An 18,905-nucleotide genomic window follows, 5' to 3' on the forward strand; every position below is an offset into this window, starting at 1 on the left:
CCATTGTTGCTGCGTCAAAGATGTATGGGAAGGTGGTGTTCTTCCTGAAGACGGAATGGGCAGTGAACCTCCTCTGGGAAAAGTGCTCACTCTCGGTGGGACGTTCTTGCCTGTCAACTGTCTGGAGGTAGTAAGTGAATAGAAAAGGCATGCAGGGATGTGGGCCAATTGCAGAGGAGTAGGACTAGTTTAGATGGGGAACATGACTGGCATGGACTGGTTGAATTGAAGGGTCTGTTTCCATGCTGTAGGACTCAATGACTCTATGATTGTCCTCCCTGATGCTTGCTGCAGGCACAATTTCTAGTTCTTGTGCTGATCATCTAGGGGTGTCCAAAATGAAGATGCTGGTGAGAAATTGTCTGATGGCCAGGATTGGATGATGACATAGCTGCATTGATCTGGCCTCTCTGGGTCCAAAAAGGCTTCAATTCTGGTTCTGATGGCCCTTTGGTTTCCCCCATCACCACCAGCTGTTGCAGTTTTGCCAGGACCGGATCTTTTTGAGCCCATCGTCTGATATTGTCAGCGGTGACCGGAAAGGTGTCCAGAAAGTCTGAAACCAGAATGGACTCTGCCAAGGGAGGCAATACATGGTGAATCCTGTTAGTGGGAGGTGGCTCAAGGCACCTGCTTTTGCCACTTGGCCTCCTGGATTGTGTTCCAACTTATAATTGTATGCATTCAGATAAGAGCCTGAATGCAACCTGAAGCTATGGGCAGCGCAGTTCTGACCTCTTTAAGTAGACCTAGCAGGGATTTGTGGTCCATTACTGTTGCAAATTTACTTCCATAAAGATATTGATGGAACTTTTTAACACAAAAGGTCAAATCTTCCTTCTCTGTCTGGGTGTATCTTCATTTGGCATCAGCCAAAGTCCAGGAAGCATAAATTATCGGGCATTCCTCTCTGCTGGACTACTGGTGAGCCAACACTACCCCGATACTACTGTACCATGAGGCATTGCATGCCAGCACCACTTCTCACTTGGGATTATAGTTTGCAAAGAGACGAAGATAGCTGCTTCTTTACTTCCCTAAAGTTTACTTGTTGGCTAGGAGATCAGTTCCAAGGCTGACACTTTTTTTTTAATAGCGGATGTAAGGGTGCCAGGATGTAGGCCATGTATGAATTTTCCGTAATAATTCACCAATCCGAGGAAAGAGCTAAGCTCCAGTACGGATGTGGGAGCCAGGATACCTTTGATTGCCCTCACTTTACCTTCCAAGGGGTCTTGTTGATCCTGTTGCCAAAATAGGTCACTTGGGGTTTCCTAACGCATACACCTGCCTTGGAGAAACATTTTAAGCACTATGTCCAAGTTCTGTAAATGCTCTTTATCGGTCTTCCCGGTTATTAGCACGTCATCCAGATAAATGGCGACCTGGAGTAGACCTTGTCATATGTTTTCGATCATCCGCTGAAAAATGGGACAGGCTGATGATACCCCAAAAGGCAATCTCACATATTGGTATAAACCCTTAAGGGTATTAATTGTAGCATACTTCTGGGAAACCTCATTTAATCACAATTGCAGGTTCACATGGCTCCTGTCCAGTGTCATAAAGGACAGCTCCTCCTGCCTACCAGTTTTGCGTATAGTCCTCTGTGAGTGATTTGGGCATTTATCCAGCTGCGAAAAGCTGTTTACTGTTTGTTTGAGATCCCCACAAAGGTGAACCAACCTGTCAGGCTTCACAAATGGTACAACTAGTGCTGCGCATTCCGCAAACTGTTTATTTGATTCCTTCCCTTTCCAGCCTCCTGATTTTTGCCTGTAAAACAAGTGACACTGGGCAGGCCTTGCAGAAATGTGGAATTGCTTCTTGATCAACATATAAGATGGCCTTGGCCCCTTTGGTAGTCCCTAGACTTTCCTGAAAAACCTGTGGATATTTAATTAAGATTTCAGTCAGGCAACCATTTTCTAATCGCAAAAATTTCACCTCTAGCTCGAGCCCAAGCCTTTTTAGTACAATCGGTGGTAACTGAACTATCTTTCTCATAACTTCCAAGTAAAACCAGTAGTTTGTCTCAAATAGAGGAGGCTTGGGGTTGTATTATTCATTAACTAAATTCATCAACTCTTGAAAGGTTTTAGTATCTGGTGCCTCAGGGTAAGTAAGCCTCCTAATAACCAAAGAAGCTGTGGGTCCACAAGCTGCCAAGAGAATGGGGCAGACGAAAGCAATGAGTCAATGTCATTCACCTGGAAGAAATACCACATTCTTTCCACATACTTGGCCCAGTCTTTGGGAGAATTGAATGAGTCAAGCTTGCCAAATAGCAACACGATGCCAGAAATGCTTACCCCAATTCAAAGACGACTGTTGTGAGAAAGTCTCTACAAGGGCATGTTTTTCTCTTGTCACCACTGAAGTAACTCCACAAAGGCCAGCATCTCGTCACCAAGTCACTCGTTATTTTTGCACGTGACTTATACATAACACTGATCCAGCTAGCTCACAGTCAGCTCCTAGAGTGAACAGAACCCCTGACACTCCTATTTATATCTGATTAAGAGCCCCAGTCAGGTCTGAGGTCAACCTGGCTGAATTCATTACAATCCCTACAGTTCCTGTGTTCATTTAAACGGACCTTCTCTATAAAATATGGTTGAAGTATTAACTAGAGAGACACTCAACACCAACAGGACAGCAGCTTGAACAAAGCGGTGTATCCGCAACTTTCGTCAAAAGATTTGATATTCTTTCATAGAAGCATCATGTTTAAAAATACTTCCTGTGGCTGGTAATGACAACAGTCAATGAAAATGGACAGTCTGGTGGAATTCTGACTAGTGAGGGAGCTGACTTATCAGAAATTGAACAACATGTTAATGACCTTTACTGCAGCCGAGCCAAATCCAGGAATGTGTTCCCAGTTTGACACTAAAAGGCCAATGTTTTTATTGTGCATGACAAGCTTCCATTTGATGTGACTTTGGAAAACTGATTTTGAACAGGTATAAGAACCTGGTAAATGCTTTCCGATGAGTGGGCTAAATATACAGGGACAGGCAAGTTGATGATTCAAGTATAATGTTTTTCTGATGAACAGAAAACCCACTGCTACTGACTGAGCTGAAGAGTATTTCCAGTTTTTTTTCAATTTTTATTAAAGAATTGCCCTTATTGAAGTGAATTTGAGTAGTTTTATGCCTCTGTATCATTCACTGCTCACCTCTACATTGCAGGTATGAATTGTGCTATGATTGATGTTGGGTTAACTGTAGGCTCGCCCCTTACAGAAACGTTAACATTGCCGAGACTGACTAGTAACCGTGTTTCAACAGGGCAAAGTGTTCAGTTTTGGCAGCAGCTGAGATACGGCAGCTGAGACCTAACACCGAGATGTCAAGGAACTGAGGGTTGAGCTATTATTTTTGAGGAATGCACTGGCACAAGAACCAGGAATTTAGCTTTTAGGAAAACGTCAGCATCTGCATTATGTTACTCTTTGAAGGAACTTCACAGCAAGGGTAGGCACTCTAGCTCATCTAATCCTCCTGTCATTTTGTTAAAGGGGCAACCCTTTTTTTGTCTCTTTAATCCCACATCTCTGTCCTTGCTCTCTATCCTTTCAGAACCCTTTTATCGCCTAACTAACTTCCTATGTCAAGTGATTCCACATCCACCATCTCCCAGTGCAGTGCTTTGCACATTCTGTATTAATTTCGTGGAGAAATATTTCTGCATTTGTTCTCTTACTGGTTTAAATATTTACCAAGCCTGGCTTCCAATACTGCAGGTCAGAACTTTTTCCTTCATCTGTGCTGTCAGTTCTTAACCTTTATTCAAAGCACAACCTTGTAGACTTTCCCTGTACTTCCATCTGGGGACTTAAGATTTCTACAGAGCGACTGAACCTGCACATGAGAGAAACCTGCTCAAGGGAGAGGGGGAGATTCCAGCTTCCATGCCTCATTTTACCTCTTTCTGCATTCACGTAGTATTGCCCAAGGAGGGGAACCTGAATGTCGTTGATGCTGTGTTCGTTCCACATCCTAATGCCCCGGTGGGTCTCGTCAGCCTGACTACGTGGAGGGCAGTCAAACAAATTTCAGGAAACCATGTCAGGAAGACTGCTGCCCCGCCACCTCCCCCAGTAGTCTGAAGTTTCCTATATCAAATACAATAATAGCTACTGGACCACACGCTTTCCTCAATTTATTTGCACATATATACTGACTCCAGGTTATCCTCCTCCTAAGCTGCATTGATATACATGTGAATTGCAGTGCACTGTAGGGGCAGTGCAGGTGTAATTTTCCTTTCCTTTTGCTGTTAGTTTGAATAAAGTACAGAGAAAGTAAGCTCCCCAACACTGCAGGCCAGCTTCAGCTGCTTACTCTTTTTAAATTTCCCATTGTATTTCACTTTTTACATATTAGCCAAGTCAGTGTATCAAGCTAGAGTGCTTTTATGTTTTGATGAATTAGAATCTCTGTCTGTTCCTCCAAGCTGCTGATTTTTTTTTTCCTGAAAGTATGATCTGTGGTTTTGGGTCATCATCTTGTGATTGTACCTTATTCATCATAATCAGATATTATCATTTTCCAAAGGGCTGTCAAATTTTCAGGAGAGAAAATGTGTTGTTGCAGTGGAGATATTGTAAATGATAATTGTATGGGTGGATATTCCCCATCACTGCTGTCTTTCAATTTTGGTCTCCTGCTAAAGTCTGATTTCCTTTGCTGCACTATTATTGGCCGTGTTTTCAACTGCCAAGGTCCTGAGCACTGGATTTTCCACTCTAATCCTGTTTGCCTCTTGCTCCTTCATTAAATCTCACCAATAAAACTAAGCATTTTTTTTAATTGTACGTTAATGCAATGTGCACTCTGTTGTATAAGCCAGCAGTTATTGCCGATCAATGATTGCCCCTCAGAATGTGGCCTTGAGCAGCTTTTTATTTGGACTGGTACAGCCCTCTGTAATGCGGTTACTGTCTCAGTGCTGTAAGGGAAGGAGTCCCAGGTTTCTCCCTCAATGACAAGTGAAAGTACAGCAATACAATTCCAAGTCAGGATTGGTGCGTGGCTGGGAGAGTAATCTTCAGGGGGTGGTGTTTCCATGCATCTGTTGCCCTTTTCCTTCCATGATGTACAGATTATTAATTTGTGAGCTACTGTCAAAGGAACCTTTTTGAGCTGTTGCAGCGTGCATTGTAGATGGTTCATGCTACGTATTGGTTGTTGTGGGAGTAAATGTTGGATAAGGTGTCAAGCAAGTGGGCTGCATTGTTCTGGATGCTGTCGATCTTTGAGTGTTTTGTTTTTGGAGCTGTACCCATCCAGACCAGTGGGGAGTATTCCATCACACTCCTGACTTGTGCTTTGTAGATGGTGGACAGACTTTTGGTGTGGGGTGGGGGGTGTCCAGTGGTAAGTTACACACTGCAGGATTCCTATCCTCTGATGTGCTTTTGTAGTTGCAGTATTTATATGGCTAGCCCAGTTCAGTTTCTGGTCAATAGCAACCATTCGATGTTGATAATGGAGGATTCAGCAATGAGACTACTGTTGAATATCAAAGGGAGACAGTTAGATTCTCTTGTTTGGAGATGGTTGTTTCCTGGCACTTGTGTGGTGCAAATGTTTGTCACATCAGTTGAAACCTGGATTTTTTCTGCATTTGGAAATGGACTGCTTAAGTAGCTGAAAAATTGCAAGTGATTTTTCACATCACAATCATTGGTAAATAATCCTCCCCTCAGTTATGATGGAATAAAGGTCATTGAAGCAGCTAAAAGTGATTGAACCTAGGACACCACCCTGAGGAAGTCCTGAGGTCATATGCTTGATCTCCGATAATTGGCCTCAAACAACCACAGTAATTTTCTGTCTGTTCTCTGCATGACTCCAACCAGCAGAAAGTTTTTGCACTTATTTTCCATTGACTCCAGTTTTGCTAGAGCTTCTTGATGCCACATTCTTGCATGTGGCCTTGATGTCAAAACCAGTCAATTTCACATCAGCTCTGCAATTCAATTCTCTGGTTCAAATATGGACAATGCTGTAATGAGGTCAGAAGCTGAGTTGCCCTGGCAGAACCCAAACTGAATGTCACTGAGCAGGTTATTGTTGAGCAGGTGCTGCTTGATAGCACTGTTGTTGATAGCTTTATTGATGATTGAGAATAGACTGATGGGACATTAAATGGCCAGGTTGGATTTGACTTGATTGTTGTGTTCAAGGACATAATAGGACAATTTTGTACATTGCTGATACCAGTGGTGTAGGTGTACCGGAACAGCTTGGTTGGGGGAGTGTCAAGTTCTAGAGCACAAGCCTTTAGTACTGTTACTGGAAAGTTGTCTGAGCCCATAGCCTTTGTTGTAGCCAGTAACTTCAGTTTCTTGACATCACCATGAAGTGATTTCAAATTGTCTGAATACTGGTATGTGTGATGCTGTGGACTTCTGGAAGAGACCGAGATAGATCATCAACTTGATACTTCTGGCTAAAGATTGTTGCAAATGCCTCGTCATTTGCAACACTGATGTGCTAGGCTCCCACATCATTGAGGATGAGACGTTTTGTGGAATCGCTTCCTCCTGTTAGCTGTTTAAAAGTCTATATCATTCACAACTGGATGTGGCAGGGTGCAGAGCTTTGCTCTGAAGCATTTGTTGTGAGAATATTTAACTCTGTCTGTCCACTGCATGCTATTTCTGCTGTTTGGCATGCAAGTAGCCCTTTATTGTAATTGCACCAGGTTTACATTTTATTTTTAGGTATGCCTGGCGCTGCCCCTGAATGAACGGTTGATGTCCTGGCTTGATGGCAATGGCAGGGTGAGAGATCCTATAGGCCATAGGGTTACAGACTGTGGTTAAATACACCCCTTCTGTTACTGGTGGCCCAAAGTGCCTCATGGATGCCCAGTTCTGACGTGTCAGGCTGCTCTCATTTTGCATAATAGGAGTGGCCATACTCTCTCAATGGATATTATCCTCTGTGAAGGTGAGACTTCATTGTCACATGGACAGGGGGTTGGTCAGTCCTACACGTTCAAATGCACCTTCAACTGATAATTGATAAGGACAATGTCAGAGGTTTTCCGTCCTGTTGGTTCCTAGATGACCAGGTCCAGACTAATGGATGTGTCTTTCAGGACTCAGCCAACCTCCTCAGTCGTGGTGCTACTGAGCCGTTCTGGCGACAAGATATGGGAGTTCCCCAGGGCAGCAGTGCCCGTGTTACCTTCAAACTGTTGTGATATTATAGACTTCAGAACTTTAGTAACTGATTCATCAAAAGATAAGCTATTATATGCAGCAATAACTCTGTCTGGAATAATCCGTTAAGGAACAAAGACAAGCTCTTACAGAGACTCGAGCAATTAACCATGTCTTGTCAAGATTACATAAACGAAACTGCTTTGACACCTGCCTGATAAACTGGATGCTTTATGTCTACAAAAGACAAGGGTTGCCCTGTAGAAGAATTTTTAAGGAGTTAATCACAGGAAAGCTGTGTCTTCAAACAGACAGCCAAATGTAAGAAGAAGCAAAGGAATTATTTTTGATAAGAAGGCCAGCTGTAGACTTGCAGTAAGTCGGAAATCATCAATAGATCTCCTTAGAGACCAGGATAAAAATCCGCATAAGAATTCAAAATTCAACAACAGAACTTCGAAGAATAACACTATTCAAGGATTGAACCCTGGAGAGTCCCTGAGACAGACTACTGTTGGTGTGAAATCTGGCCAGGATTTTCATATTAATCACGTAATAATTAAGTTGTGTTGCAGGCTTACACCTGCTTGCTTGAGGGGTTTGTTTTTAGTTGTTACACGTAATAAAATTTAATTCATTATTTAAGCATTTGAGTGTGAGATTTCTTAAGTAGCTGAATTAAAGGTAACTTGTGATTTACCCACAACACTTTTTATACGGATCTTAAAGGATTAATGCAGAGGACTACTATAGCATGATGCTGTCATATGGACTTCTGGACAAAACTGCTAAGCATCTGAAAGGAGGTAGACTCAATGCCTGGTTCTCAAAGTCTCTGTAGTGATGGCTGGAATCTGAAGTCTGAGTTGTGTGGGCTATGGCAAGTTTCATGGCAGAATTGGACAAGAAGTCCAATGGGACCTATCACGATGACAGGAGCATCTTGTTTCATCTTTAATTTTGTTAAGAAGTAATTCAAGTTTCTTGCACAAACATTGGCATCTGATATGTGTCAGCCTGTAACAATCCTCATGACACACCTCTGATTCACTTACAGGACACTTCTGCACACCAGTGCTCTCGGGTTTCGCCAGCAACTCTTTTATTGTAATGCTGCAGCAAGGACACTTTATGCTTGGCTCATGGATTGGACCAGGCTGCATCCTACTGTCAGTGTGCTCTTTCACACTGAGCCACCTGGATCCCAGCATCCCTGCTGTGTATTGCCTTGTCATTATGCTCTTTGCCCCCTCAGCCAGAGATACCAGGCTCACTGTACTACAGCGTTGCTGTGCATTTATCAGAGACATAAAGCCAGGAAGCTTGTCATGGTTGTCAGCAGACTTCTGTGAAGTCAGGGGAGATAACCTTCACTAGGGGAGGGTGTGATCCCAGCGCAATAAATCAAATCCAGCCTTTGATACCAATCCATGGGCTTGGACACATTTAGTCAGCTGCTCTGAGTGATCAGAGACAGGATCCTCTCCTCATAAGGGATGGGGTGTGGGGGTCTGAATATTGGGCTGCCCACCACCTCTCGACTGTTTCTTCCCTACTGCTGTTTCTCTCTTGGAACAAGAGAGAGGCAAGTATTAAGGGAAGTTAGAGTGGGTCAGGGTGATGTGGGGAAGATGTTGCAGGCATTAGTGAGAGTGGTAGAACACAAGCCTTGGTGGGAGGAGGATGCAGTAGCAGAAATGCACTGAGTTTGAGATAGCAGAGAGAAAATGGTGGCCCTTATGCTAATGGAATGGAGGTTATTGACCTTTTTTTAGTGCTGGGCATTCATCCAGATGGTTGAGTCTGTACTGACCTGGGTGGCAACCAAGCTGGTATGACTGCCAATGCTGGTCCTGGAGGAAGAGGACCTCTTGCCTCTACACGCCTCATCCAGCAGGGTCTCTCAGTCTCTGGCTGCTAAGAAAGGTACCAAATCCCTTCTCTGTCTGCCATATCCCAGGCAAATGTCAGGAACTGTGCATGGTTCCAGACTGACTGTGCTTGTCTGGGTGGACAGTGAGCTTTTCAAGATGATCCTGGCCCCCAAGAATGCTGGGCTATCGCAGCAGTGGTGAGTTGTTGTGGGAGGGGTGCATGGTAAAATGGAGCTGGAATTGGACAAGAGGGGACATGAGGGATGGATTAGGCAGGAAAATGAGGTGCATTTGCATAGATTCAGTGAGAAAACTCACTAGGCCTCCCAGCAAAAACAGCAAAAAACTCGTTGCAACTGAACTTACATTTTTTTAGCCGTCATATCAATGTAACTTGAAGCTAGTTATTAGCATATAATAAACTACATCTTGTTAACTGCAAGAGACTCTTCCAATCAATATTTCGAGTTCTGGTGTGACTCTTCTTCAGAAAGCTGATCTGTGAGAGTCGGAGTTTAGTGGTGAGCAAGCAGATACCAGATGCTCTACAAGAGAACTTAAAATGCCTGATGGGTCACGGGAAAAGGTGCAGTAATCCAGACTGGAATAGCGAGAAGTTAAAAATAATTCTTTAGTGTCCTCTCCAAAATGAGCATGTGCCATGAGGCAAAGCTACAAAATGGAAGTAAAGGGCTATAAAAGTGACATTAATTTGAGGCTGAGGGCCAGGGACATTGAAAAGACAGACTACCGAACATTAATCATGTTAATTACTAAAAGTTTGAGCAGACCTGATCTAATTGGGACAAAATGTTGGAGAGACTTTATTCAGCCTGTGGAAAAAGTAGGGAATCTTTCAGTAAAGCCCTGGTTAAAGTTGGAATTGTTCATTAAAATTGTGAGCAATGGGATTCATGCAGTGAAACTGCAATCATTGGGAAACCTCCATTTTACTTGAGCAGGACAGAATTCTTTCATGTTAGCTGCAAGACATGGAAAATCCCTCCAATATAACATCAAAGTGCAACAGCAGAACTGTTGTTACTGTGGAATAAAAGATTTTTAAGCAAACAAAGTACATAATCTCATTAGGAAGACATGTCATCAGAAATAATGTTGCTAGGAAGGCTTAATTTCAGAGATTGGCTAAATAGAACACAGAATGGGACATCCTGAAACCATTTTGAGATTTAGAATGGCCTCTTAATTGTGTACTAATTTACAAGCTGAAAGAGTAAATTTACTTGTCCTCTAGTTGAAGATCCTCCAGTTTAAGGGGACCCACAGACCTCAGACTATGAGGAAAGCATCAAAGACAACAGATTCCAGCAAACTGAGTCCTCTGAGACCAAAGAGAATGCATTCTGGGAGAGCATTCAAAATTCCAAACTGCCTGAATTTGTAAATTCAGAGACCTGGAGCAAGATGGGGTTGTGGTAAGTGGAATTGTGTACAGTAACGTAGAACATATTTGTTGTAAAACAAAGCTGTGAAGGAGATTTGTACATGGGTCTGAAAGGGTTAAATCTGAAGAGTGCCGTAAGCCCACTCACTATGATGATAGTATAGGGCCTTGTTGGCAGTGTAATTTAGGATCACGAAGGAGTGAGGCCTAACAACTAATCCTCCTCAAAGCCTCTAATAATGTCTATCATATGAATGTAACATGTTAGCAGTTGCTAACATGAAATGTACTACATCTTGTTAACAACTAACGACTCTCATGATTAGACTAGAGAGTGGCTTTCCTCTACCACATTAAGCAAACCCACCCCGTGGTTCTTTACTGTTAAAGTCGATGGTGGTAGCCGCTCTCACCATGAGCAGCAGCTCATAACAGTGCAGTGAGCTGGCCTACACATGTAACAGTAATCAGCAAGAGCTTTCCTCGCCTATACTTGACCTGATGTGAAGAGACTGCATTGAGATTAGATTCGAGGTTAATTCCTTCCTGACTATCTACCACTGTGCTACCACCTGGAAGGTATATCCTGCTTCATAGTCAGGGGCTGTTTGAAGGAGTCCAGGATAGTGCCTTTCTGGGTGATTATGACAATATCAGGTTAATGCCTGACTAGTCTATGGGACAGCCGTCCCAATTTTGACACACACTGCCGCAAAGGCTAATAGGATGAACTGGAATTGACTGGCTAGACCGTGCCTTTGTTGATGCTGTATTGATGTCTGGCTTTATCGTTATTCTACGTTTCTATAGCAGTTTGATACAACTGGCTCAGCCAGGATGTTTCAGACAGATGTTAAGAGTCCACCAATTGCTGGGTCTGGAGTTTTAATGTGAGAATGCCAAATTTCCTGACCATAAGGGTGAGTGAACCAGAGGTTTTCACAACAGTCAGTTTCCTGTCACCATTTACTGATCTTGGCTATTTTTATTCCAGATTTGCTCATTTTAGCTGAATTGCTGCTTTTATTGCTGCTCTAATTGTGATAGCAAGTGTAGCTCCTGTGTATTTTATCTTGTATATTTGTGTAGCGACAGAATATTCCTTCAATTGTCAATTCAATGACTGAATGAGCTTGTGGGGAAGATTGTATTTTATGGTAACTTCTGTGAGTTTGTGCTTCTAATGACAAACTTTAGAAGTGCAGATAGGCTTATGTGGTACTTTTTATATTCTAAACATTATTTGAAACTCATCCCCATAGTCACTGGAATTTTGTTTCTGAGAGGCAGTGCTCCCTTTCAGAAGCATGAGTTCACAATGAACTGAATGTTATTATTATTATTTCTGTCTCTTGCAGGAAACAGAAGTCCAAGGTTGCAGCTGTGAAGATAAGTGAAGAGAATTACTAGGTAGGAACAAAAATGAGAATTCATTTAGTTAGTGGCTGCAGGTCAGTTTTTGTCCAGTAATGTGCTTTGTGGCAGGATCATTAGAGTTAAGTATGGACTAGAAGACCTGGGTTCAAGTCGTACCTGCTGCAGAAGTGTCATAGCATCTCTGAACAGGTTGATTAGAAAACATCTAGAGTTGAGTTTGAACAAAGTGCTGTCTTTCACATGAATCTATAAACCTGAGGTCCTGTCTGCCCACTCGAGTAGATGTAAAAGGTCTTGGGGCACCGGCACCATTTGAAGAAGAGGAGTGAGGTTCTGTTAGTGGCCTAGTCCACATTTGTCCCTGTCCAGATTTTGCCTGCCTTACTGTGTATATCCAGCATTTTCTGCTTTTAGTTGTCAAAAACGTTGGTTATTTCCTTTTATTTGTGGTTGGTGAACAGCTTTAAGTGCAGTGCCACACATTTGTAAACTGTTCTCTGTACAGATCCTGACTGACCTGTTTTGTGTTTCCAGCATTTTCTGCTATTGCTTCAGATCTGATTTTTTTTAATGCTGTGTTCTTTGCAAGCTTTGATATCAATTGTGAAACATGTATATCAAAAGAATAAAAGTGCAAATGGGTTGTTCAGTTCTTTCATGGTGCAATGCAATCAGTGTCAGACTAACATCTAATCCTGAGGTAAGTTCAGGTACAAGTATTGTTTCAAATCCTTTGAAGATGAACTCAAACAAAGCAATTTAATTATTGATTGTTAGATTTTCTCTTTGTTGGAGAGGAAGGACATTGTCCTGCTGCTGAAGTATCAGATCATTGGAAAGCCATCAAGTTCACTATCAAATAGAGAAAATCCATTCCACAAAATCAGCACATTAAGTCCATTATTTTTCAAATGGAGCTACTCTCGACTTTCCGATCGATGTTTACAAGCAGACTGTCTTTAATCCAATCTGAATGTGAATGGAAATGGCTAGAGCAGAGGTCATTAACTCCTCGTGTGCAGCTGCTAGTGTCATGATAACCTGCTTTACGCAAAGTTTGCTTTTCAGTCTACTGGCTAGGGACCTAATTGATTATTTTAAGAAAAAAAACAGGCCATTCAGCCCACTGAATCTGAACCGGCCCTCCAAGGAGCATTCCATCCAGCCACCCACCCTATATTTCTCATAGCCTGCACATCCCTGGACACTATATGGGACAAATTTAGCATGGCCAATCCACCTAACCTGTACATCTTTGGACTATGGGAGGAAACTGGAGCACCCGGAGGAAACCCACGCAGACACCAGGAGAATGTCTGTCTGTGGAGTTTGCACAGTCACCCAAGGCTGGAATCTAACCCAGGTCCGTGCCAATGAGGCAGCAGTGCTAATCACTGCCACTCGTGCCACCCAGTGGAGATTATAACTGCATTCCGGTAAATTGAACACACAGCAAAGATAGGCTACACAACGTTTGTCACTGTACACTCTCTATATTCTGACACCAGCCCACCAAAGACGATAGCCTTAAGATTGTACATGAACCATATTCCGAATCCCAATGGCACATCATCCAGACATTCACCCACTCAACTGGGTGGACACAAACCATGAGGCATGACCATCAACACAATAGGACTCTGGCTGAGAGAGGAATTCCCAGACACTATTCAGTCAAGCTGCAGTTGGAATACACGAGCCATGACCTTGTTTGGATCCATGGGCAGTTGGATGGAAAAGTCACGTGAAAGGCCACCCAATTGTGTGTTTTAAGCACCTGCAGCCTGGATGCGAAAAGCACAAGAACCAGAGCATGTTCCTTCCTTTCTATTTACACAATCTGTCAGTTTTTTTTAATGCAGTCTACTGTTTTGTAACTACTCCCAGGTGTTGCAGGCAAAGCTTTTAGGAAGCACTGAACCCAGCATGGCCGTCTCCAAGACTGCAGAATCATCTAGCCAGCCCACACATCCTCCTCTGACCTGGGCAATCTAGCATGGCCAATCCACCTAACCTACACATTTTTGGACTGTGGGAGGAAACCAGAGTACCCAGAGGAAACCCGCACAGACACAGGGAGAATGTGCAAACTCCACACAGACAGTCATCTGAGGGTGGAATTGAACCCGGGTCCCTGGCACTGTGAGGCAGCAGTGCTAACCACCGTGCCACCCCATGTGAAGAGATGGGGTTGTGTTGGAGGAAATTATAGAGCTAGGGAGGGGCAAGGCCATGGATGGATCTGGAAACAAGGATGAGACTTTTAAATTCATGCCGTTCCTTGAGTGGGAGCCCAATGTAGGTGAGCAAACTTAGGGTGATAATGGGAAAGCAAACTGCTGGGAGTTAAGTTACAGAGACCCAGAGTTTCGATGACTACAAGTTTATGGAGTTTATAATGCAGGAAAATCAGCCAAGAGTGAATTGTTATAAAATCAAATCTAGACATGTAACCGATGGCATAAAGGAGCAGCAAATGAGTCAAGACAGGGGTGAAGTCATACAATGTTGCCAGAGGTGGAAACAAGAAATCTTTGAGATTGGTCAGAAATTCAACTCGGGTAAAAATGGCAGCAAGCCAGCTAAATCTTGGACTGCTACATGGGAGAGGGATGGGGTCTGTAGTCGGCCTCTGAGCTTGCAAACAGTCGCTACTACAATCTGTTTGTTTCAGTTTGGTTTTTTCTTCCTGCCACCAAATGCCTCTGTCTTTCTTGACTAAAGTCGCAACAACTTATTGGCAATTATGTTCTCTTGTCCTACCACATGTATAATTTTCAAATTGAATGGCTGCAATTATAAACTCCATCTAAACAGTTGGGTATATTTTCCCCAAATTTTTCCGAAAACATTAAGGGGTTATGGTCAGTAAATACAATTGTCTCGGATACATTACTGACAAAAGTTTTGAAATGTTGCAAAGCCAATACCAACACTAAATTCAATTGTGGAATATTTCTGTTGATTCTTCAATTTTCTGGAAAAATATCCAATAGGTTTTTCTATCCTCTTGTCGTCTTTTTGTAAGGGTGCAGCACCAACACCCACATTTGTATCGATAGTCACCTTGAATGGTTTTGCATAGTTAGTTGTGGCTAACACTGGAGCAGCGGTAAACACAGCTTTCAGGTTGTCAAATGCTTTCTGACACCGTTCCATTCAGGTGAGTCAATGAAGGAATCACACTGCTAAAATTCTTTACAAACCTCCAATAAAAACCACTCGGTCCCAGGAATTGTTGTACTTCCTCTTCGTCAATGGTATGGGAAACTCCCCAATAACTTTTTTTGTTTTCACATCCTGTGGGTCCATTTGTCCATGGCCAATCACATGGCCCAGGAACATAACTGGGCTTTTGCAACCTCGCTCTTAGCCAGGTTTATCACCAAGCCTGCCTTCTGAAATTGATTAAATAATTCTGCTAGATGGTCCCAATGTTCCTTTCATGTGTGACTAAAAATCACCATATCATCTATGTACACCACACAATTGGGTAACCCTGAAATGACCTTATTGGTTAGTCTTTGAAATGTGGCTAGTGCATTTTTCATACTAAATGGCATGATTTTAAACAAGTGTGGTCCGTTGGGTGTCATGAAAACTAAAATTTCCTTTGCTCTTTTGGATAAAGGTACCTGCCAGTATCTTCTAAGTCCAACTGAGAAATATAAGTTGTTTGTCCCACCTTCTCAATACAGTCTTCCAAATGTGGAATGGGATATGAATCAGATTTCGAAACTGTATTGACTTTGTGATAGTCCACACATAATCATTGGGTACCATTTGGTTTTGGCACCATTACCATGGGTGAGCTCCATTCGCTGTAGTTCCCTTTTGATTATTTCGTCTCTGAGCATGCTTCCATCTCTTTTTGAACATCTACCAACTTTTGCGGGCTAAGGATGTTGCTTACTTTGAACAGCATTTCCTATATCTACATTATGTGTAATCAAAATAGTATTTCCCAGCTTATTCCCATGTATCTCCCCAGGCAATAGTAATAACTCTTTCCTGTTAGTTTGACCTTCCTCTGGAAGGTAACTCAATTTATCCCAATTTTTGAGAACTTCATCATTGTCCAATTTAATTTGAGAAATGTCTAATTCAGAATCATCTGAACATGATTCTTCACTCTCTGTATTGTAGTTGTTTATTTCTAAGCTATCCATAACTTCCTTGAATAACTTTGATGTAAAATTTGACCCTTGATCTGATTTATATTTCTGTGGCTTATCCATATTTGGTTAAAAACAGAGTAACTCTTCTGCAATATTTTTAGCTGTGATGGGGAGGCAATGGGCTCGTGGTATTATTGCTGGACTGTTGATCAAAGACCCAGAGAACATTCTGGGGACCCGTGTTCGAATCCCGCGAGACTCTCTTGTAAAAAAGTCCTCAAATGCGGGAATGAGTATTAAGGGTGCTAGTTTTATCACTGCCTGAGGTTTTCCTCTTACTTAACACATGTGACGTATCTGGCCAAATTCAACCACATTCTTCATGCATTCCAGGCCAAAAAATGTTTTTTATTCGGGATTAAGGAAAATTTAAGCCAAAATGACCTCCAAATGGTAATTCATTTGCTACCTGCAACACCTCCTTTCTATAACCCACCAGTAACACAAGTTGTTGAACTTCTGCCCATTTTTCATCTGCCTGAAATATGTGTCGGTCTCCATTTCCTCATCAAGACGTCATTTTTAGGATAGTTAACATTCCGGGATACACTCAATCTTCCATGTATACATTTTGATGCAACTGCTTTAGTTTTTCATCTTTCTGTTGTAATTCAATTTAGCTTCTCCACACTAGAAATATCCATATTGTACTCCACCTGTTCTTGTTTGATCAAATGGTAGGAAAAAAACTTAATTTCTGATCATTGAACTTCAACTTCCCTGACTTTACTCCTTGATTTCTCCTCCTGTTTCAACTAATGGCTTTGTGACCTTGTCACCACATAGTCAGGAAAAATCTCCAGATATATTTCCTGGAACACCTCAGTTGCCTGATTTTTCCATTGGCTTTTCAACCACAGTAGGCATCACTTCCACCTGTGATCCAGTTGTATCATTACCAAGGTAAAAACTGTATTTCTGGAACTGAGAATTTCTCTATTACTCCTAACCCCCATTTCATCACTTTTTCACTGGACTCTCCAACCTCACTTTATCTCATGGAACATTGCTCTTCTCACTATGAATTCTGCATATCTTCCACCTTTTTCAGCAATATTCCTGTCTGAATTACATATCTCCTCATCTCCTACCATCAAAGATTGACTTGCTCCCGTATCTTTTAAAATTTCAATTTCTTTACCTGGGCCTCTTGGCATACATGAGTAAACCTCACCCATGCGAGTAAATTCTTAAAGGAGAACTGGCTCTTCTCAACCAACCCCTGATCAAGATGTACATTCTTTTGCAGCTTTTTAGCTTCTGCTGTGCTTTCCTATACCACTTCACTAAACTCACTGGCTTATCCTGTTTTCCCACATCCATCTTCCCAGTGCTTTTTGTAAATCACCAACACTGCGACTTCATGTGGCCTACAGTGAAAACACCTGAGCTTTTTTACTTCTCTTTCCCCTTCATGCGTTTCCTTTTATATCCTGAGGTAAACTATCTTTACTATCTTCGATGAGATTTCCTTTTCCCTTACCGCCTGAGGATTTCTCTCTTTCCCCAATTTCTATCCCTCATAGATTGAAATTGATGTCAAAAGCCAAACTTTGATTTATGAACCAACTCATAATCATCTGCTGTTTCTGCTGCTAATCTTGCTGTCTTAACTCTCTGCTCTGCCACATGAGTTCTCACTACATCAGGAAGTAAATTTCTGAACTCCTCCAAAATAATCATCTAAGAGCGTCATATGTTTGCTCTATTTTCAGTGCTTTTATCCATCTGTCAAAGTTACTTCATTTGATCCTTTCAGACTCTGTATTTTTGTCAAGGTTGCTTCCTTAGATTCCTAAAACATTGTCTTTAGGCTTCTGGCATTAGTTCATATGCAGTTCAGAATGCTTTTTTTTTTCACCTCACCATAGTCTCCAGATACCTTCTCTGATGGTGATGCAAATATCTCATTAGCTCTACCTACCAATTTTGTTTGAATCAACAATACCCACATGGTCACCAGCCATTTAATTTATTTAGCTACCTTTTCAAATGAAATGAAAAAGGCTTCTATGTCCTTCTCTTTGAAATTGAATTTGGTAAATTTGGACATATTTAAACAGATCCCCACTACGATGGATTTGCACTTCATCACTGTCGCCATCACTGCTCCTATTTTTTCCCCTCTACCTGTGTCCTTTCTAAATCGATTTTCAGTTTTCGTTTCCAACTTCCAAAATGCAAAACTTCAAAAACTCACTTTTTCTCTTTTTTTTTCACTCTTCTCTCTCTTTTTCTTTCTGCTTTGCTTCTGCTTTCAACCATATTTCAGACTGTGTTTTCCTTTCACTTGTGCTTCTTTCTTTTTCCCTTGCCTCTGATTCAAGCTGTTTCACTTGCAATTGAATTTTAGCAATTTCCAAAGGTTCTGCATTACTTGCAATCATAAATGTTGAGCTATTGCTGCAATTACCTCCCCTCTTTGCACTCTCAAAGGCAACCCCAACTCCAACATGCCTGCCAATTCCAAAGGCTGTGCCTTATGCACCTTCTGTAAACCACTCAGTGACTCCTTTCACACTCCGGAAACTCTTAGCCTCTGAAACAGCCTTATTAGGCAAGGCACACCCTATTTGACTCAACCGAATGCAACACCTGAGAAGAGAAAACCAACATTCACTACTCACTGTTTAAAGTCTAATAACAAAAACCCAACCTGAAGTTAGAGATTTTGATCATGACAAGAGCCCTCAATTTATTATGGACCAGAACAAGCCCCCTCAAAATATATAAAGATAGCCTAGACCCCAACATTTTTTTTTAAAAAGACAAGTGGTAAGGTGTTGTTTCAGATGCAATTCGATTGCTCAAACTACCAGGCTTGAAGCAAAGCATACTTTATTCTTACACTGCAGTTAAAATACAGACAAAGAATTTAAAAAAAAAGC

At 42.0% G+C, this 18,905-nt stretch overlaps 1 protein-coding gene across 5 annotated transcripts in view; it reads left to right on the forward strand.

The window, feature by feature from the left end:
* Nucleotides 1–18,905, forward strand: part of LOC109917720 (neurocalcin-delta) — a 262,408-nt gene that overhangs the window by 83,314 nt on the left and 160,189 nt on the right. For 3 of the 5 annotated variants that reach the window (XM_048596090.1, XM_048596094.1, XM_048596092.1), the window contains exon 2: nt 11,821–11,872. The exons of 1 other annotated variant lie outside the window; for it this stretch is intronic. The gene's annotated coding sequence lies outside the window, so the exon portion shown is untranslated. Of the gene's footprint in view, nt 1–10,312; nt 10,494–11,820; nt 11,873–18,905 lie in introns of all 5 variants that reach the window. One more of the 5 variants, XM_048596091.1, reaches the window with a different exon arrangement.

This window comes from Rhincodon typus, chromosome 4, assembly GCF_021869965.1.
Source record: "Rhincodon typus isolate 14 chromosome 4, sRhiTyp1.1, whole genome shotgun sequence".
Lineage (NCBI taxonomy): Eukaryota > Metazoa > Chordata > Chondrichthyes > Orectolobiformes > Rhincodontidae > Rhincodon > Rhincodon typus.